The sequence below is a fragment of the Bombus pascuorum genome, chromosome 7 (genome assembly GCF_905332965.1).
Source record: "Bombus pascuorum chromosome 7, iyBomPasc1.1, whole genome shotgun sequence".
NCBI lineage: Eukaryota > Metazoa > Arthropoda > Insecta > Hymenoptera > Apidae > Bombus > Bombus pascuorum.
In genome coordinates this window covers 14,186,410-14,206,377 of record NC_083494.1, presented here as the reverse complement: position 1 = coordinate 14,206,377, position 19,968 = coordinate 14,186,410, and the positions used below count along the sequence as shown (strand labels likewise).

At 39.4% G+C, this 19,968-nt stretch overlaps 1 protein-coding gene across 5 annotated transcripts in view; it reads right to left on the bottom strand.

Annotated features, from left to right (window-relative positions):
- The window catches only part of LOC132908901 (histone demethylase UTY), a 154,136-nt gene that overhangs the window by 91,539 nt on the left and 42,629 nt on the right, over positions 1–19,968 (bottom strand). Inside the window, exon 1 of one of the 5 annotated variants that reach the window (XM_060963329.1) lies at positions 18,379–18,513. The exons of the other annotated variants lie outside the window; for them this stretch is intronic. The gene's annotated coding sequence lies outside the window, so the exon portion shown is untranslated. Of the gene's footprint in view, positions 1–18,378; positions 18,514–19,968 lie in introns of those variants that run through there. 5 annotated transcript variants of the gene reach the window in all.

The following is a 19,968-nucleotide window of genomic DNA, read 5'->3' as shown; positions in this document are numbered from 1 at the left end:
AGGAGAAATATCCTCTACGATATTTCTAATTAGTATATTTCTAATTATTAAAGTTTCAGTATGATTCGTTAATTCTCTAAGAATTACGCAACAAGAAGACAGCTTCTAGCCACTGATCTATATATTTTACAGATATACGTTATCGATAAAAATTAGGCTAAAGTGTCGAGGTTTACGAACGTAATTAAATCTCGTAATTAAAGTGGTTAGAAAATGTACTTGAAGACCATTGGTATTCTCGAATAGAATTTACACGTCGATCGATTGCCTGCAAGAACAGCGAACTTTCGGAGTCTGTTTCTCATAAAAGGGATAAAGAGGATAAATATCCTCTACGATATTTCTAATTAGTATATTTCTAATTATTAAAGTTTCAGTATGGTTCGTTAATTCTCTAAGAATTACGCAACAAGAAGACAGCTTCTAGCCACTGAGCTATATATTTTACAAATATACGCTATCGATAAAAATTAGGCTAAAGTGTCGAGGTGTACGAACGATGGTGTACAACGTGTGCTACCCTAAAAGGGATAAAAGAAAGGGGAAGGTGGAAAGGAGAGTCGCTAATCGGTGGAGGGTTCGATCCTAGCAGCTCTACTCCGGCATCTGGCAACTTCGAATATCTACCAGCAACAACCCCTCTGCGCCTCTTTTTCAGACTGTCGGAGCTATCGAAGGAAGGGTTGCAGAGTGGTCTGAGAACATATACATGCACACAAGCACACGAAGAAAGGGCGAGTTACCTTTCTTTCCCCACCCCTGTCTCGATGTACGCGTGCAGAATTACCACCGTGCGCCTCTTCTTTCTCCACGATCGAGCGCGCACACACCGAGGCGAACAGGGGATGGTTTATGTATCTAGCAGCTTGGAATCGCTTGGATCGTTTCCACGCACGTATGGGGTCTGGTAGAGAATTCCTACCTTTTACTTTCTTTCTCTTTTCTCTTCGTTTTTTAGGTTTATTTTGTAACGCGTTATACGTAGATCGCGAATGTTTTACCAGCGATATCAAAGAATTGGAATTTATATAGAAATTTGTTTCGTCTACAGAATGTCACAGCGAGTGCTCTGTTTCGAATATTGCGTCTACTTTTGCGAGTTACAACGCATTTCGTTGTAGGCTTTTGGAAGGTTTAATTTCCCGAAAACGTCGGCATTTCCCGAATAACTTCGAGTAAGTGTCAGGTTGGTGTCATTGCAAAATGTTGTTCTTTTTCTATTTTCTTCTTTTTCAATGATACTGCAAACGTATCTGGTTTTTGCAAAATGTTACGCATCGTTAAGAACGATAAGGGGTCTGTCGTTATATCTCGTAATTAAAGTGGTTGGAAAATGTACTTGAAGACCATTGGTATTCTTGAATAGAATGTAGAACGATTTTGATATTTTCCATTCTACGAAGTCCATTGATACGTAGCAACGCGTAGTTTTGCCAATTATAACGACGAAGCGTGCAAGTAATTTTTAACTTCGTTTCTGTGTTCGCGTGACCGACTCTAATTTCTAAGCCACCGAGCCGAAGTAAATAAATACTTACGTATCTTTGTTTTTGCTCGGTGACACCATATCTCTCAGTAAAAAAAACAAACAGAGGCATAATATACACGTCCTTCTCACAGTGTCGTATCTTTAGCTCCGCTCTGATAAAAAAATTTCCGCTTTGGCAGCAAACAAGACGTTCGGTACGAAGGATAGACCAATTAGCTGTTTTCGACGAGTATACTCGTCGCGAAGAACCGATATTTCGCGTCACGACGAGCCCTGTCGCTAATAAAATTAAAAAATAAGACAGTCCTCTCGTTGCAGCTTAATTCTCTATGACAATAGCCACGCATACTTCGTGTTCGACGAGTATACTCGTCGCGAAGAACCGATATTTCGCGTCACGACGAGCCCTGTCGCTAATAAAATTCAAAAATAAGACAGTCCTCTCGTTGCAGCTTAATTCTTTTTTACAATAGCCACGCATACTTCGTGCTCGACGAGTATACTCGTCGCGAAGAAACGATATTTCGCGTCACGATGAGCCCTGTCGCTAATAAAATTAAAAAATAAGACAGTCCTCTCGTTGCAGCTCAATTGTCTATGTCAATAGCCACGCATACTTCGTGTTCGACGAGTATACTCGTCGCGAAGAAACGATATTTCGTGTCACGACGAGCCCTGTCGCTAATAAAATTCAAAAATAAGACAGTCCTCTCGTTGCAGCTTAATTCTTTTTTACAATAGCCACGCATACTTCGTGTTCGACGAGTATACTCGTCGCGAAGAACCGATATTTCGCGTCACGACAAGCCCTGTCGCTAATAAAATTAAAAAATAAGACAGTCCTCTCGTTGCAGCTTAATTCTCTATGACAACAGCCACGCATACTTCGTGTTCGACGAGTATATTCGTCGTCGCTTACTCTTTGCCACGCGTCTTAGATACACGCTTTTCAAAGAGCTCGCAGCAGCCAACTGGTTAAAGGAGGTTACGAATCCGTGGAAAAAGTCGACGAATTCGCTAATAATCGTTCGCAATCGAGCAAAGTCTATTAATACAATCGGAGTTACCTAAGCCAGCCCGGTAAGGAGCGATATGAAAGATATTTCTCCTTCTAACGAGTATCGCTGCAACCTATCGTAAGTTGAGAAATTTCTAGGCGATCGACCAACTGATCGAGGATTTTATTAAAAAAAAAAAAAAAACTAAGTTCGGTTCTAAAAACGGTTCTACGATACTCTCGAGCAAGAACGAGCATACTCAAAGCGCCGAGAGTATCCCGAGAGTTGTGGCAAGTTCTGCGTATCGTTTTATTAATCTCGCGGGCGACGTATCTTCCAAGTCCATGTCGCACACTCTCCGGCAATTCGACGCGATTCGATCGTCCTGGATTTTCATATTTGGGATGGGAATTCTTGAATGCACGCGCCTTGGTGCGGCATAATCAGAGACGAGTAAAGTATTTTAGACGCGCGAGAGTTTCCAAAATCCTAAGAAACTTCCAACTGAAACGTGTCTTTGCATTCCCGATACCTGCAGGAATAATAACGTGCAGACATTTATCCCTTAAACCGTAGAGACAGCTATTTCATGGCCGAGCTATTTCACACTGAGCTTCTCGCATGGTGCTAGATAGAAGATCTTCTTCTCCCTCTGCCCAAAGAAAATTATTTAGCGAAAGTCTTGCGACAACCTTCATTTACAACGTTCGCAAATGTAACACGAACTTTTTCCAACTTTTCCAACAGGCATTCCCTACCGGACGTAAAAACACCCGTGTTTACAGTTTGACAGTACCATAAAAACAGATAAGTTAAAAGCCTTCATCCTAAATTTCTCTCCAGTGGGCTGGCAACTAAGTGATTGCGGATTTTGTGAATACCACGTAATGACAAAATCCGCAATCACTTAGTCTCCAACGCAATATCATCCGAAAATTCCTTCGTCCAAACTGTCGTGTCTTCCTGCCGATTTCTCGTATACTAAACTCAAAAATGGAGTGACGAGAACGCCGCGGTGCTCTCTTCCTTCGTTCGTTCGCTATCGAGTCCGCGTACTTGTATACTAACTTTTATAGTAAACTCAAAAATGGAGTGACGAGAACGCCGCGGTGCGCCTGTACCCTCTTCCTTCGTTCGTTCGCTATCGAGTCCGCGTGCTTGCGCCATTTGAAACAGCGATGCTCACGCGTGCACGCGCGTGGACCCATACACTTGCTCGTCGATCACAAAAGAATCTCTCGGTAGACGTGCGTGTACACACGCCGAAAGAAAAAAGCTTCTGGCGTGTATGCACGCGAGAATCTATTGTTCGTTCGACCGTATAACATACGCGAATGACAGGCGGCCCACCGCCTATGGATTTCTTTTTTTCTCTCTCTTTGCTCGTACTCGTTCGCGCCAGCTAACGGAGCCCAGGATCGCGAAAACCGATGGAACTGACGCACACCTCGAATAATACACGGAAACGTGGCATTCAGAGATCCTCGTCTGGTTTCCAAGAGAACGAGGAATCCCAATTTTTAGGAGCAGAAATTGAACCGGCGTACCATTGTTCTCGGCTCCTTCCGTATGGGGATTTTTCCTTTCTTTTTCCTTTTTTTAACAAAACCGGTAGAAATTGACGTATTGTTCGGACTGCTTGTTCGAAAATTGATGCGATCGGAGCGATTAAAGGGTTTGTTTCTCCAGACGGCAAAGTTTGTTTCGTCTATATAGGCGGTAAATAGCGAATGTTTATGCAAATTCATCTTTCTCGCGCTGTTACGAGTTTCATTAAACGCGGATTGAAATTCCTATAAGTGCGCGACATCGTAAATGCGAGAGATTTAATGATAAATTTGCAAGTGTATCATCGCGTTTCATCGTACTCGTTATTTATCATTTTCGTTGCATTACGAGTACGAGATTGAAAGGTGGATAAAGATGAAAAGGATAGAAGATCCGGTTAGCTTGTACTCGAAGATCTGCCACGCGTTTGTCTTCGAACCGTTGGTACAAGCCGAAAGAAGACGGACATGCGTGAAAAGATACGTGGAAGATGTAAGGTACATATTTTCTCGCAGCTTTGTAACGTAGATAATTTAAACTTGACAATGTCCGAAATCTCTCTGAATTCTCTTTCTCTCTCTCTAAAGTCTTTTATCTGCTCTGATATGGTTCGATCGACACGAGGCAGGCGCAAATATCGTGGGCGTTAAACGCTTCAAGACCTACGCATACTTGTTTTGACAGTTGTAACGCGATCTTTATTGGCGTGCGTGTATCGAGAACGTTGCTCTAACATAACAAGAAACTATACAGGATGTTTCAGATCAGATGTTAAGGATCAGCCGGGTAAATGGGGGATGATAGGGAGAGACACGGGCTGCAACGTTGAGCGATACGATCATCGACTAAAGTGTAAAGTAGAAAAAGGAAAAGTATCGTAGAGAGACGATATGTGAAGATTCACTGGAAAAAAAGGAAAAATATTGTGAAAAAATTCATTAGAATCCTAGACAGGCGTCATACTTAAAACTTACAGATGTAAGTACTTGGTTCTTGCAACCAAACTCGAATGGTCACGGTGTAATGGAAGATACGCTAATTTCCTGCGTAATCGCGAGAGAAATTCCGATGAAGAATTAAAATCTGCGATTTTGCAAACCTCAAGCTACTCGAAGATTCACCGAAACATCCGCGAGACCAAAGGTGCTGATTGATTGTACGTGTTTAAGCGATCACCGTTAGAGTGTAGAATAAGATATTTGTTTGTACGAATAATTAACGTTTTATAATAATAATTAGATATTTATCATATATATGAACCATGTGGAAGCAGCATCGATAGATTCTATAGATCGAAAAGTACAGGAAAGCGATGATGTTGTTAAGCTCGTTAGATTTATCCTAAAATTTGCCACCATTTATCTCATATTCTTGTCGACGATCGAACTTACGCAATGAGTCGTTTGTTTCTTCGGAATTGTACGTTGATCGTGTACTTGTGCGATGAAATTAACGCCTCGAAGACCGTATGGCGTGACAAACATCGCCTGAATTGGCGCGTATTTTTGGGCGATCGAAAAGATTGAAAAGATTGCTCGAGAAGTTCGTTTACACTTCCATTCGATTTACGTTCGTCGAATTATGTCGATGGCATTTCGTGAAACGAAATGTTTCTTTCCCCGTCTTTTACGCAACTGGAATATTCCATCCTTTCGGAACGTCCCAGATTTTTCGACAAAAGGCTTGTCACTATGATTTTTTCTGTCGACCAAGCAAATAAAAATGAACTTTCGACGAGCGACGTTTAACAAGCATAATATTCTCTTAAAAATCAACGAGCATATTTAAAGACACCGCTAGTGGCGTTTATCGGCGGTTGAAAACAATTTTTATCATTTTGTTCAATTGTTTAAAAATCGCAACGAACTTTCAGAGCAATCAGTATTGTACCTAACATATCGATAACGGTTTCGTATTATACGAGCGTGTAATGTAAAAACACTTTCGTAACGTTTCGTTCGTAGCATCCATTGCTTCTTTTACCGTTTCATTTAACAGTAGCTAACATTTTTATAGCACACGGCGTTTAGTATGTAAGACGCGAATTCGCAAACTGTCTCCAGTTCGCAAAATGTTAACAAATTATACGCAGAACGATCAATTCGGCTTCCGAGAAGCTCGCGTGTACATGCGTTTCTATTACTATTCGGTTGGCAACTAAGCGATCGCGGATTTTGTCAATACCACCTAATGACAAAATATTATTTTATTGTTGCATATCATTTTGTTCCAACAGAGCAAAATGGACGGTACATAATTCGCTAAAATAATAGAAAACGACAAATGCCTCGTCGCCGTTTCCCGCCTGTCGTTTATCGACACGTCATATTGTCCCAAAGGATTCTCCCTTTCAAGAAGAAAATAATAGATGCGCGAGGTTTTTCCTTCTGTTGGGTTGGCAACGAAGTGATTGCGGATTTTGTCATTAAGTAGTATTGACAAAATCAGCAATCACTTAGTTGCCAACACAGTATATTACTTTATTGTTGCATATCATTTTGTTGCAACAGAGCAAAATGGACGGTACATAGTTCACTAAAATAATACAAAACTCGCCTGTCGTTTATCGACACGTCATATTGTCCCAAATGCATAACAGATATAACTTAGAAAATACGAAGCTGGCACCCCGCTGGGGGTAGCCACCCACATGCTATATTTATTTTATTTTATTTTATTTTTTTTTTTTATTTACCAATGAGATATAACACTTTATCAAATGTCCTTCAGGACAAATTGTAAAAACCAAAATAAAATAAAAAAGAAAAAAATATTGTCCCAAAGGATTCTTCCTTTCAAGAAGAAAATAATAGATGCGCGAGGTTTTTCCTTCTGTTGGCTTTGCAACTAAGTGATTGCGGATTTTATCATTAAGTAGTATTGACAAAATCAGCAATCACTTAGTTGCCAACACAATATATTATTTTATTGTTGCATATCATTTTGTTGCAACAGAGCAAAATGGACGGTACATAGTTCACTAAAATAATAGAAAACGGCAAATGCCTCCCGCCTGTCGTTTATGGACACGTCATATTGTCCCAAAGGTTTCTTCCTTTTAAGAAGAAAATAATAGATGCGCGAGGTTTTTCCTTCTGTTGGGTTGGCAACGAAGTGATTGCGGATTTTATCATTAAGTAGTATTGACAAAATCAGCAATCACTTAGTTGCCAACACAGTATATTATTTTATTGTTGCAACAGAGCAAAATGGACGGTACATAGTTCACTAAAATAATACAAAACGACAAATGCCTCCCGCCTGTCGTTTATCGACACGTCATGTTGTCCCAAAGGATTTTCCCTTTCAATAAGAAAATAATAGATGCGCGAGGTTTTTCCTTCCGTTGGGTTGACAACCCAATATATATTCATCGCATTAATATACGAGATTAATTGATACATAATATCAATCAAAAAAAAAAAAAAAACATTTCTCCTATCTTTTTATGCTCATCGGTACACTGACCTGCACTTGCCCAACACCCCTTAGAATGGACACAACGATGGCGTGCGATGGATAGGCGGTTGCTCGTCGTCGCATGCATAATGACACGCGCTTGTAGGAATCGAGCGGGAAAAGGAAAGGAGAGATTGTTTCCCCGAAAAATCATCGACGATCGTGCACGTACTACGTACATGCATATGTATACGCTACGTGGCGCGGTTAGGCCACTAGCCGACGAGGGTTGCGAAGCATCGAAAGGAGAAAACAGAGGCATAGAGAAAGAGAAAGAGAGAGAGAAGAGAAGAGAACGAACTGGAACCCCATAACACGAGTCTCGCGATGCTCGTCGACCCTCGTTATTCAATCGAAACAGAGCATTACTCATTTATTGTCTCGCCCCTGCACCCTCTGTGTATTCCTGTTCGATGGCGCACGAGGATTTCGTCCGCCAGTTGCGACACTTGCAACGCGCTTTCCAACGACACGCTGACACGCACACGCTCCGTGTGAAAACCGGCGCGACATACGATCGACTATGGTTTCGACGCCTCTTAAATAAAAGGCCATGTCGGGAAAAAATTCATAGAATTTTCTCATCTTGACACACGGTAGGAAGCGATGAGAAAATTGCTACAGCGTTCTCGTACAACGTGATGGTAGAGAAATTGCACGAGAAGATTCCGTAGATCGCTAAATGCTTGGCGTCGATAGCGGCGCAACGCGAAAAACGTAAATTTCAAAGGACAGCCTTCCGGAGACAGTGTCGTTCGCGAAACTAAAATTAGAACGCGGTAGATAATTTTGACCTTTGACGCAAAACTGACGCGATCGTAGACGCGATACGCAGACAAATACACAACGAAAATTTTCTTCCTATTCAAAAGCAGATTTGCAAGTTCTTTGATCGTCCCGCTATCGATACGATCAATTCTACGAATGCAAAAGCACAGCATTGCTGTGTAAACGTGCGTAAGCGACGAGTATATCGTCGAACACGGCGAATACGTAGCTGTTGTAACACGGAATTAAGCTGTAACGAAAGAACCGTTTTATTTTTCAATTTTATTAGCGACAAGGTTCGTCGTAACGCGAAATGTCACCGTTTCCTCGTGAAACGCAGCTCGAGAAGTTTCTTTCGTTTCATAATAGACGAACAACAACTTCTGTTTTATATTAGTTTATTGAATTACGTATGATCCATTTCCTTCTATTCCTATTATTATGTTCAATAAACTAATATAAAACAAAGAACGTCGCGCGTCTGTTATTTCCTTATAAAACGAAAGAAACACTCTGATCGATTCCACAGACAAAGATCACGGAAAGGCCATGTTTCTCAAAACGTGGTTTTTAAATTTACCTTAGAAATAAATTACTTTGGATAAATCGAAATTACTAAAGTAGATACGCGCATCTAATTACGTTTTACCAATTTCAACCTTTCGAGGTAAATCTTCGCGAATGGACGACTGTAATTCGTTGTGCGTTTGTCGCGTTTGCAAAATGTCGTTGTTCCACGTTTCGTAGGACAGTGCATTGTTCGTCTCAACGTTTCAATCGTATCGTTCCCTTTGCGCTCTATGCAACAACAATCTCGAGCAATTTAGACAGCCGAACGATTTTCGAGCACGTTACACGGAAGGGGAGAAAACGGTATCGATTTTCTTTTCCACAAGTGCGCTGGATGAAAGGTGGTCGGAAACGAAGAACCGGGCGCAGCAAAACGTAACAATAAATGGACTTCCGGCGGTACGCGTGCGCCGCCGGAAGTGCGTTTAACTACCGGTTACACGTATATCGTGAATCTATTACGTTCAAGGTTTACTCAGCCCGATATAACTGCTGATTGTACTCTGTGCTAATAGCGCGCACGAAGAAGTAAAAAGTATGCGAATATTCTGAATAATTTGACGTTCGAACGAATAATCCCGATTCGTTATTTTTAATTGTGAAATTAGTAGACTGAGATTCGCTGCTGTTTGCTGCTATTTTTATGTTGGCTTGGCAGCTAAGTAATTGCGGATTTTGTCATTAGGTGGTCATTTTTTACCATTACATTTTCTTTGAGAAACATGGTATTTTTTAAGTAATTTTTACCTAATGAGAAAATACGCGATCGCGATTGCCAATCCAATATATCTGAATTTTAACCGCGCCAATTACGATAAAAAATAATGTAACGAAAGATTGACGTGTAACAGATGCGTAGCGTTATTTATTTGTTATAACATTCGTAAAACCGGTATCACAGTACGTTTACTCAAAGCTGTAATTAAAATGCACGAAGAACGTTAATCGGTCATTTACTTGTTACGCGCGTTTCTTTGCGAATCGTAGAACATAGTGAAATTAATAAACACTAATACGGGAAATTATCTTATTACGTAGAAATTACACGAATACGTGAAACGGGATAATTAGTTGGCTTCGCGTGATTTATCGAAACGCACTGTGAAACAAGCGCATCGGAAGGAAAAACACCTTACGAAGATTGATACGACGTTAATAAGTATCCATAAATATGTGTCTATCCAATTATCGACTGTTCATTTCCATTCGAGTTACTATAATAAAATTCTCATCTGTTACTTCGCTTGGATTTACCGCATCAAAGTACAGATTTCTACGTGTCTGAGAAATCTGAAAGCGCACAGCTACAGTGACGTAAATTAGCGCGTGGTATGCGTAAATATACAAAATAGTCGAAACATGGGACCGATATTAGCGTCGATATCGGGTATCCTCGACGTTCTATTGACGATACGCGTATCATCGATCGTCTGGATGTACGACAATGTTGAAAACCTTGAATATTGACAATAATATTGACGCTGATACTGGATCGCCTGAATACGCTTCTCTACGATTCGTATCGGACTGTCGCGAAGGTTCCTTTCGTTTTAAGACATTTTCTTCTATTTCTTTTCTCTATTACCTTCGTTATATTATAACAGATACTTGTTCTATTACTAGAAAATGGATCATAATTTAATAAAACGATATAAAAGAGAAAATGTTGCGCATTTATCGTTTTCTTATAAAACGAAAGCAACTTTTAGCACAGCTTGGGTTGGCGACTAAGTGATTGCGGATTTTGTCATTAGGTGGTACAAATTACAAATTAATAACACGTGGAACAATCGATTACCTACGTGCCAGTTTTTTAATTACAAATATAAAAATATAAATTCGCATAAATATTCACTGTCTATTCTTAATACAAGTACTTGTGTATCGAAAATATGCTTCGTCCTTCGTCTTTCCTTGTGATATTGATAAAATCCGCAATCGCTTAATTTACAAATCGATAACACGTGAAACAATCGATTACCTGCGTGCCAAATATGAAAATATAAATTCGCATAAATATTCACGATCTATCCATAGCACAAGTATTTGTGTATCAAAAATATGTTCGTCCTTCGTCTTTCCTTGTGATATTGATAAAATCCGCAATCGCTTAATTTACAAATCAATAACACGTGAAACAATCGATTACCTGCGTGTTAGTTTTTTAATTACAAATATGCAAATATAAATTCGCATAAATATTCACGGTCTATCCATAGCACAAGTATTTGTGTATCAAAAATATGTTCGTCCTTCGTCTTTCCTTGTGATATTGATAAAATCCGCAATCGCTTAATTTACAAATCGATAACACGTGAAACAATCGATTACCTGCGTGCCAAATATGAAAATATAAATTCGCATAAATATTCACTGTTTATTCTTAGTACAAGTACTTGTGTATCAAAAATATGTTCGTCCTTCGTCTTTCCTTGTGGTATTGACAAAATCCGCAATCGCTTAATTTACAAATCGATAACACGTGAAACAATCGATTACCTGCGTGCCAAATATGAAAATATAAATTCGCATAAATATTCACTGTTTATTCTTAGTACAAGTACTTGTGTATCGAAAATATGCTTCGTCCTTCGTCTTTCCTTGTGATATTGATAAAATCCGCAATCGCTTAATTTACAAATCGATAACACGTGAAACAATCGATTACCTGCGTGCCAAATATGAAAATATAAATTCGCATAAATATTCACGATCTATCCATAGCACAAGTATTTGTGTATCAAAAATATGTTCGTCCTTCGTCTTTCCTTGTGATATTGATAAAATCCGCAATCGCTTAATTTACAAATCAATAACACGTGAAACAATCGATTACCTGCGTGTTAGTTTTTTAATTACAAATATGCAAATATAAATTCGCATAAATATTCACTGTCTATTCTTAGTACAAGTACTTGTGTATCGAAAATATGCTTCGTCCTTCGTCTTTCCTTGTGGTATTGACAAAATCCGCAATCGCTTGGTTTACAAATTAATAACACGTGGAACAATCGATTACCTGCGTGTTAGTTTTTTAATTACAAATATGCAAATATAAATTCGCATAAATATTCACTGTCTATCCATAGCACAAGTACTTGTGTATCGAAAATATGCTTCGTCCTTCGTCTTTCCTTGTGATATTGATAAAATCCGCAATCGCTTAATTTACAAATCAATGACACGTGAAACAATCGATTACCTGCGTGCTAGGTTTTTAATTACAAATATGAAAATATAAATTCGCATAAATATTCACGATCTATTCTTAGTACAAGTATTTGTGTATCGTAAATATGCTTCGTCCTTCGTCTTTCCTTGTTCGACCAATTTTTTCGCACTCGCACTAATCTGGTATTCGTCAGACGCTAATAAACCATGGTTTTCAAATAGAGGTCTTACACGCGAGTTAATCACAACAATTAACCGCTGTAGGTCAGACTGGTACGATCGTGCTACCTGCTTGTCCCGTATAAGTATAATAAGCGACGCGTGGTGTAGTTATAATGCCGACAAGCGAGACTCAAATCGTGTAATTTGGTAATGCCCCTTATTTCACACTCAGAAAGCCGATCCCTCGGAAGGTTTAGGTAAAAGCGGCCTGTTTCCCTCGTTCAATCTGAGCTCTTCACTTGCTGAACCAAATATCGTAGCGTGTTTTCACGCACACCGTGTTTCTCAAAGAAAATGTAATCTTCCAATTTGAATACTCGCGTTATGTTGTTCTTTCTCTTTCTCTCTTCTTTTGTTTGTTTTTATAAATTAACGACGAAGAAATAAAAAGCTGCAAAGCAACATAATTCTCACGGAGAGTTTCTTCTTGGGGGATGAAAGAAGAGAGAAAAGCCGCAGCTTGTCTTAGAAACGTGTCTTTTTCTTTCGTAAACTAAACTCGCGTAAAGTGGCGTAATTCTCGCCGAAAGTTCTTTTTCTTTTGGCAAATAAAAAAGAACCACAGTCTACTTATTAAAACTACCACGACGGGTGGAGAGGACTGGTTTTACAATTTTAGAAACGCGCCAATCCTCGTCTGATCACAAGAATGTACCTAATTTCTTTTGTAAGAAAGCAACAGATCAATAAATATAAAAATATTCCATTATTAAGTTGTCCGAAATGTTTCTTTCCTTGTATAAATAAATAATACACTCACAATATCTTTTGTTTTATATTAGTTTATTGAATTATGCACGAACGTGATAATAAAAATAGAACGAAATGGATCGCACCTGATTCAATAAAATAATACAAAACAGAAATTGTTCATCTATTATCACCTTATGAAATGAAAGAAACTTTTCGGACAACCTAATATTACGTGTTTCTTAACACTAGAACAACCATAGAGTCAAATTGACTGGCTTTACAATTTTATTTTAAAATTCCTACTTCGTGTTATATTTTTCCCCGCAATGATGTAACGTCTTTCGCAACGATAATTAAAAGAATAATATAATGAATTTTACTTTGTTTTTTATGTATTCAAACTCAAAATAATTTTCTATCGAGGCTACTTATACCAATATTCGTCAAAATGACTGGCTCTACAATTTTATAAATGTGTCAACCCTCGTTTAGGGATGCCAGATGGATCAATAATACCAAAAATCCACATAATAGGAAATTCCTTCTGTAAGAAAGTAATAAATCAATGAATATAAAAATATCGTAGCATCGTGGACGAGGGGCCTGGGGGTGTCGTGCGAATTATAAACAACCGGTTGCCGAGCATGTGCGTGGTGGGGCTAAGACAAAAGATACGAAGTTAAGACAAAAGAAAAAGGGGTTGCTAAGGGACAAAAACGAATTAACAGCAGTATGAGTCGAGATAGTGTTGCTAGCGTTGCTGAGAGAGAGTTTAATCCGTGGTGACGAGAGTTGTCAATTAATTATCTAGTTGTCTTAATTATAATACGTTTCCTGTTTAATCGACGTCTGTTTAATCCACTCGTTATAAATAAACTAATCACAATAGTTTACGATACTACAATATTCTATTATTACATATTTTTTAAAGACCAGCCATTTTCACTGGCTTTGGTAGAAATAGCTTCGTCTTAACTATCGCTAGTCCTAGTCTTAAAGACCAGTCATTTTCATTGGCTTTTTATAGGAACAGCTTGGTCTTAACTGATCTCAACCGTCGGTAGTTCCAATTGTTAGAAACTTATGGCATTAAAGAAGACGCGTTAAAGTAGCGTGTTAAAAATAGAAAAAAGAAGAAAACATGTTATTATATAGTGGGAAAAACAAACGCGTAAGAAATTGCGCGCGTACGAGCGCGTTAATTTGCTCAAGCGGTATTGCACGTGGCGAAATGAAAACATCTAAACGTTGGCTAGTCGAAGAGTAAGAGGATAATGCGCTGATGGAGGCGGACAATTATGCAAAAGTCCGTTACATCGTCGTCGGGAACGTCACCAGGGTTCAACGATGCCGTCGACGACGACAGGCCAACGTCGAACAATAATACGTTCTATTATACAAGCAGCCGGTGTTATTAATAGTTGCGAGCGAAACGAGTTTAATGTCACGTGCCACTCGCATTAGCACGTGTGCGTCATTTTTACGCCGACGACGTAACCGAACGCGTAATCTCGTCGCGGCGTTAATGAACGACAATTACGTGTATTTTCGCCGACCTGCTGAGTATAAATAACCAGAAAGGAAAATCTAATTTTTTCCTTACGCTCTTTCTTTTTTCTCTGTCATCGACGTACGATGTTCACAGAGTCGCGCGGATCGCGTTTAGCCTTTTAATTTCTTAATTCGACGATCTCTGAATTTTTCACGCAATCGATGATATCGATCGTTCCGTGATCGAATGAGAAACTCGTTGCAATAACGTGGATACGATAGGATCAGATCTCTTTTACTCGAATCAAACGTGACAATTATTTAAACGAGTTATGCAGCACGGCGTTAAGGAGCAGACTATCATTTACCTACCTGATCGAAATGACTCATTTTTATTTCTATTCGAAATAGAATTTGCCTAGACATTGAATCGACTGTGAAAATAAAAAAGATTACTTCGTTCGATAGAGCGAATGAAATAGATGGAAGATAAATTACCTGCTTGTTGGAGAATAAATCGACGCGTAATTATTTCGAAAGGATAGTTACTCAAGTGGAACGATATATTTGGAAGAATCGAATATCCGATGATACAGAAGCAGGTCGACGAATTAACGTAACTTTTAATCGCTTTGTTTGCCAATTATCAGCGTTCGATCGGCGCATAATTCTTCGTATAATACGCGACTCGGACGAATCGCCTCTGACAGGAGACAAAATTACGAATTAAAGAGACGAGTCGTGGCGAAGACTGTTCGTGCATTTAAAAAGAGACGGACGATCGACAGCGCGGTTTCAACGATCTACAAATTGTCATTCATAAGCGGGCACAGCCAACAACGATGTTCGCGCAGGTGGCAATCTCCTGCTCCTGATTGCCAATTAACGTTTAACGACTTTGCCTGCTATATATCCCCTGATCGCGCTTTTGCATTCGCACGATTAAGGGTCCAATACGAATGAAAAATGCCTCGTTTCGATCCTATCGAACGACTTTCGAGCCTACGTTTCTTTTGAACAAACGTGTACAGGGTGGTATCGCGTAACGTGTGAAAAATGCTCGTACGAACGCGTGTCCCGTCCGATCTTTCAAAGTTACGGGCATTTTTACGTCTCGATAATAGCCATCGCTTATTTATCTTCATAGAAGGTGCTCGGAACGTCTACTGTCCGTACGCGAGTTTGTAGTGAAAATTCCACTTGTGTACGTCGAATGATAATACGAGAGTACACGTTTCGAGAATCTTCTACAAAAGTAAGCAGTTGTGGGTTTATCGAGACACGAAAATGTCTATAAATTTCAAACAGGATCGAATAGAACGTAGTTGGTGTTTGTACGATACACCTTGTATATTGGGTCCGCGATAGAATTTAAATACTATGGAACTTTGCTTACTGTTACAAGACTTTCGTGTATATATCGTGTGTGTTGTATGAAACATATTGAAATTTCGTATAAATATCATTCTTCCATCGGTAAAGTCTGAAATTAATATGAAAATGTATATGATAGAAGTTACAAGACATTTACTGCAAGCATATACTCGATAAAGAAGTTAGTATCGTGGATGGAAACGTTTTGAACGTTCAGTGGCTACGAAAAGTATTTGCACATATCCTACTATCCATTCGTGAAACATTATAATGCAGCGTTTTCTTATCGGGTTCTACCGTTTCATTTTATATCTACGTTTGATTATAGTATCAAGTTATTTTAGTCATCGTTATGGTATGAACGTTTCGAAAGTGCCACAAAATAATGGACCTAAGTAACTAATATATAAACGAGAATAATGTAGCCACTGTTTTCCTTCGTGTAATTCCCAAAACCAACGTAATCACGACGATCGAGTCTCATAACGACAATAATAAAACTCCAAAGTGTCTCGTGTAACACGCGTGAAACGTTCAAACAAGGTGTTTACGAGTGTCCGAATCTCGTAAACCTGTAGTCGATCAGAATATACGTGCACGTAGATGTAGCGAATTTTGTAATTAAATCTGTGCGTTTCAAGTTGCTCAGAGATGCTTCTTAAGAAATTACCATTATCGAAAATGGCTTCTATAAAAGTTTGAAGAGCCTTGTTGCAACTGTTCGAAACCATCGCTCTCGAACTCATCGATCCTACGATATTACACAATCGCAACATTATCCTTTTTTGCCTGCACTTGAGCGACCACGCGAACAACCGCGAAAGAAAGTTTTCAAAGTTGGAAAACTATAAACCGGTTTTGGAAAAAATCCCGAAGGAGACTTGTCACGCGAAGCGCGAGTCTCCGGTATCGTTTTGCCAACAGCGGCATTAAAAGCACGATGGCGATTCAGTAGCCACGACATCGGATTAGCAGTATCGTTTCCTTGGCGGACGGAAGTGGCAGGATGTTTCGCTGGCGCGGATGCAACGCGAGATGCTGTACTTACACGAGCGAGTAGTTGCCATTCGTTGAAGCAAAAATGGCCCGTGTTATCGCGACAAGCCAGGCCAAGAACAGCTCCTCTGGTCCATGGCTTATCGTTATATTCAGCGTCTTTCTTTCACGCTGCAAACGCATTAGAGCATATCCAAGGAAGAGCAAAGAGTAAAGATGCACGAATGCGTGCACCAAGATAGTCTACCGTGTGTATCCACACATCACGTCAATTTATACTATCTTATAACGATTAATTATTATCCCTAGACTTCCGTGTATGCGATACATTACATTATGTAACGCGGAATTATCCTGGCCATTAATAATGCGTGTATACTTGGCGTTGGATATATTGCGGTATTACAGGATGTTTCCTGGTTTTACAGTCTTTCACATTGTTTTCTAAATGCCTTTGCTTACTTAATATATCGAGAGTTAGTACAGTGAGTTTCAGTGCGTTTGAGATCTTTAGATTTATTAGAGAAAACGGCTGTTATCTTGTAATAATAGCTAGCCAGAGGTTTCCTTTGTTTGAACCACTGGAAATGTGAATACACGTAACGACGTATGTATATGTGATATAATTACTTATTAGTGAAAGTTGAAATAATTTACAAACAACAAAATCCTATTGGAATTAAGAAGTCTTTTACACGTTTACGTTTTCGTTTTTTGATGATTGAAAAGAGGAATTTACACGTGTAACGAAAATAATGATCGCGCAAAGAACGATACGTTTAATAGGATAAATAAATATTTCAAATATTTATAATTAAGTAGACTAGAAATAGAAGACCGCGCTATCCTTCGTTGGAAATTAGTTTACGTTTATTTCTATATTTGGTATCAGGAAATATCCACGATTATACGTGACAAAGATACGTGTGACACTGAATGATTCATTCCTCGGTACATAGACAACTGCAGAACACGTTGGAAAAACTTTCTGCTGCGAAAGACATTCTACGATTATCGATCTTGGTTATAAATTTTATTCAAATGAATCAGAAAAAACCTCGAAACGAATTCTACCCAAATTATGCTTTTAGATTTATTCTACTCCGACTTGCACAAGTACATACGTTAACTAGCAAAAAAAAAAAAAAGAATTTCATTAGTCAGCGTGCACCGTTTGAATAAAGGCGCGTGTGCCAACTCGTTAGAACGCTTTGAATTCCATTTGCAGAGAATCCTCGTGTCCCAGATTCTATGAATCGCAAACGAATACTTTCATAGCATCTTAATCATATCCATTGATTTTGAAATATTGTCCCAGTCAAAAAAACACGATAAACAATAGGAAATAAACGCGAGAAGCATAATAAATGTGACATAATTTCAAAATGGAAGTCGTCCAAGTTTTTATAACCTCAAACGCAAAGACGTGACCGGACATTATTTCTCGCAGTAATAACGCTTGAACAAATTTTAATTACTTTCAACGACAAGCATGAAACGTACGAGTATTCTATTAATCTGATGTAAAAGAGAAACGCCGTAATAACACAATATCCTTATCAACATATCTAAACATCGTGAAATTACATGCAAACATACCTTTCATGTTTCCAGCCAATCTATTCGTAACAGAAATTACCTGACATCGATTTCACCAGCCAGTAAAATACTCGATAACATTACAAAACACTGGCACAAACGCACGACATTTACACTGTCATAAAACACTGTCATAAAAAGAAACGCTTCAAAATTTTTTTACATAACGATAAATTTTAAACCGTGACGAAAAAAAAAATCATTTCTATGTCAGTTTCGCGTTACCGCTCCATTCAACAGAATCCACATTATACACTAAGGTGTAATACCAATGAACTTTCAAAAAGATTCGTGTATCCCACATAATATATTCGAAAAAAAGTTTCTGTAACTGTTCGAACAGTTTCGCGAACCACCGTGTCTAAACTTACTGCGCGTGCGTGGGCGCATGCGTGCCAAGATTTGAGCGCGCGATGCAGGGCGCATGCGCATGAACCTGCAGTGCCGAGCGAAACAAGGAAGAAGAACGGCGAGAGAAAGACGCCGTTAAAGAGAGAAACAAAGCGAAAGGGAAGAGCAATGACACACACGGTTACATGCACGCGCTCACCAACGGCACACACCGAGGTGACGTAAGCGCTGATTACGCGACGCTGCAACGAGCACACGCCGAGGCTGCAACTCGCGTTGCATGTATAACGTTCGTAGAATGCGGCAATGCATCCCTCCCCCCTCCTCAATCCGACCGTAACCTCGCTAGAACCTCGTCTCTCCCCTGCCCAACCGAGATACCCCTCCCCTAACCTCTCCCACGTCCACTGCTACCGTTCGGCGACGTGTGTTGGTGCACGTGCGAACAAATATCACGTGACTGTGTATGAAGGACGAGGCCTTCAAGTACGTACGTACCGTACGTATGAGCACGAGCAACGCGCGTTACTGGAGATCATCAGCTGACAACAGGAGCCAAGAGAAACAGGAATCGTGCTTCTTAGCTCCATGTTGAGAAAAGAGAGAGGGATGCAGGAGAGCGAATGATTATTGTAAGATATTTAAAAATTATGAATCTATGTTTGGTTAAATCACGTAATTGACTTTTGTAAACGATGCTAAAGGTGGCTACTGGGCTCATCCACGTAAGATCCGATCGCTGATAAAAATGTAAATTAAGAAAATAAAAATAAGAGATAAGCAGAACAAGAACAGTCGGAAATTGGAGGAAATAGTTCTAAGAAGAAGCGAAGAAGGAAAGAGGAAGAAGAAGAGAACAATAGGGCCCAAGAAAGGAATAAAGTTTGACACACGCCTGTAATTTCGTACTTGGTCATTGATAAACGTCGAAAATGTGCGTGCGCTAAGAGAAAATTACAGGGAAGGAGGGGATCGGAGGGACTCGGCTGCTTATTATTCTGAACAGAATACAAAGAGGGGAACAAAACATACTCGCGTAAACGTACCTCACCGAGATATTAAAGATAGAACGGGAACCGAAACACTGTGATTAAGACGTCCGACAACCGCGACGTAATTTGTATTAACACCTTGCACGCTTCTTTCGGACAACCTGTGAACATTCTATAACAGCGACGAATGTTTCTTGTTTATATATACGTTAATACGTTCCAAATTGTTTTATCGTCTTTGATACCA